Source organism: Equus asinus, unplaced genomic scaffold, assembly GCF_041296235.1.
Source record: "Equus asinus isolate D_3611 breed Donkey unplaced genomic scaffold, EquAss-T2T_v2 contig_407, whole genome shotgun sequence".
Taxonomy (NCBI): Eukaryota; Metazoa; Chordata; class Mammalia; order Perissodactyla; family Equidae; genus Equus; species Equus asinus.
In genome coordinates, this window is record NW_027225080.1 from 1 (window position 1) to 2,500 (window position 2,500).

At 77.8% G+C, this 2,500-nt stretch overlaps 1 non-coding gene across 1 annotated transcript; it reads right to left on the reverse strand.

Annotated features, from left to right (window-relative positions):
* Positions 1 to 1,619: 1,619 nt before the first annotated feature.
* LOC139043892 (5.8S ribosomal RNA) lies at positions 1,620 to 1,772 on the reverse strand. Its single transcript, XR_011500956.1, has one exon. It is a non-coding gene; the product is annotated as a 5.8S ribosomal RNA (ribosomal RNA).
* Between the last annotated feature and the right edge of the window lie 728 nt (positions 1,773 to 2,500).

Sequence of the window (2,500 nt, forward strand, 5' to 3'; positions counted from 1 at the left end):
CCTCTTAACGGTTTCACGCCCTCTTGAACTCTCTCTTCAAAGTTCTTTTCAACTTTCCCTTACGGTACTTGTTGACTATCGGTCTCGTGCCGGTATTTAGCCTTAGATGGAGTTTACCACCCGCTTTGGGCTGCATTCCCAAGCAACCCGACTCCGGGAAGGCCCGGACCCGGCGCGCCGGGGGCCGCTACCGGCCTCACACCGTCCACGGGCTGGGCCTCGATCAGAAGGACTTGGGCCCCCCACGAGCGGCGCCGGGGAGTGGGCCTTCCGTACGCCACATTTCCCGCGCCCCACCGCGGGGCGGGGATTCGGCGCTGGGCTCTTCCCTGTTCACTCGCCGTTACTGAGGGAATCCTGGTTAGTTTCTTTTCCTCCGCTGACTAATATGCTTAAATTCAGCGGGTCGCCACGTCTGATCTGAGGTCGCGTCTCGGAGGGCGCGGCGGCGGCGGCCGCCGCCGCGCGCGGGAAGCCCGCGAGCGAGGCGGGGGAGCGACGGAGAGACGAGCGCCGCGGAGGAGGACCCCGGGCGCGCGAGGCCACGGCCGACGTCCGCCCGGCCTTCCGCCCCGCCCCGCCCCCCCCGCCACGACCGACCCCCGAAGGAGGGCGGGCGGGCGGGGCGAGCGGGCGGGCGGGCGGAGAGACGCGGGCGGGCGGACGGGGGCACGAGCCGGCGGCAACGGGCGAGGGGCCCCGCCGGGGAGGAGGGGGGCGGAGCGGGACGCCGCCACGCGCACGGCGGACGCGTCGCGGCGACGCGGGGGAGGAGAGGGCGGAGGGCGGCGGCGGGCGCGGCGGGGCCGGCGGTCGCCCCCGACCGCCGACCTTACCCGCGCGCGTCCCACCGCCTCCCGACACCCGCCCCTCCGCCGCGAGCCGCCACGGCCCGTCGGGCGGCGGACGCGGCGGCCCGCCCGCCCGCCCGCCCGGGGCTCGGGGCACACGGCGCGGCGCGGCCGCGACCCAGGGAGGGCGCGCGGCGGCGGACGACGCCGCGGCGTCCCGCGGGTCACCGCCGGGGCACGCGTCCCCGGGGCGCGGCCCCGCGCACGCGACTCGGCCTCGGCGCGAGCCACCCCGACGGGGCGAGGCCGGGGAGGGGTCACGGTCCGGGACCCGGGCGCGCCGGGGACCGGCGAGGGGCCGGCCGGACGCACCGGGACGGACCGCCGACGGGGGCGAGCGGCGACCGGACAGGCGGCCCGGACGCGGGCCCCCCGAACCCGGCGGCCCCGACCGCGCGCCGCGGGACCCGTCTCGTCCCCGCCCCGGCCACCCCGAGGCCGCGTGCGGCGCGAGGGAGCCCCCGAAGGCACCGTGGCGGCCCACGGGCACCTCGGCGCGAGCTCTCGCGTCTGTCTCTCCCTCGACTCGCGGGCGGCGGCCCCCACCCCGGGACCCCCGCGCGGCGCCGCCGCCGCCGACCCCCACGCGCCTCCGACGACCGGGCGCCGGGGCGCGTGGGAGGAGGGGCGGGCGCGCGGGGCGGAGGAGGGGCACCGCGTCTGCACTTAGGGGGGACGGAGGGCCCGGGGCGGGCCCTGCGAGAGACCCCCCAGCCGCGCACCCCGGGGCAGGCGACACCCACACCCCGGGGGCGATTGATCGTCAAGCGACGCTCAGACAGGCGTAGCCCCGGGAGGAACCCGGGGCCGCAAGTGCGTTCGAAGTGTCGATGATCAATGTGTCCTGCAATTCACATTAATTCTCGCAGCTAGCTGCGTTCTTCATCGACGCACGAGCCGAGTGATCCACCGCTAAGAGTCGTACGAGTTTGAACGGCGGGGTCCCCCCGCAGGGCGGGGGAAGAGCCCGCCCTGGCACGGCACATCCCCGGAGGGTGCCTCCGGCCGGCCAGAAAGGCACAACGAGACCAGACTCCGTGAGGCCGGAAGGTTGGACGACGGGGCGTCCGGCACGGGCCCCGCGGGGCCGTGCTCGGACACCCACAGGCGCCCGGGGGCTCCCGCCTCGCCCGAGGACGCGGGGGCGCGCACACGCCCGCGCGCGCACGCGACGACACGACGGCCGCCGGGGACGCCCCCTCCCGACGGCCGCCGCGACGGCGGCGCGGCGCGGCACGGCGCGGCGCCCCGGCCCGGCGAGGCGGAGTCTGGGGGAGAAGGGCCAGGCCTCCCGACTCCCCGCGGGCCCGACCGCCCCCGACCCAAGGCGGACGGGCGAGGCCCCCCAGGGGTCTTTAAACCTCCGCGCCGGGACGCGCTAGGTACCTGGATGGGGGGAAGCCAAAGCAACGGACGAGGCGGAGCGGGTAGTGCCGCGCGGCCACCGCCACGACGCCGCCCGCGCCGCCCGCGGCCCCCCCGGGGCGGACGCAGGCCGCGGCGCTGCCCGCCCGTGACCGAACCCCACACCGCCGGGCGCCGCCGACCGACGAGCCCACCGCGCCCGCGGCCCCCTCGACGCCGGGCGTGCCCCCCTCGCGTCCGACGCACGCCACCAGACCCGACCCGACTTTCCCCCGGGGGCCCTC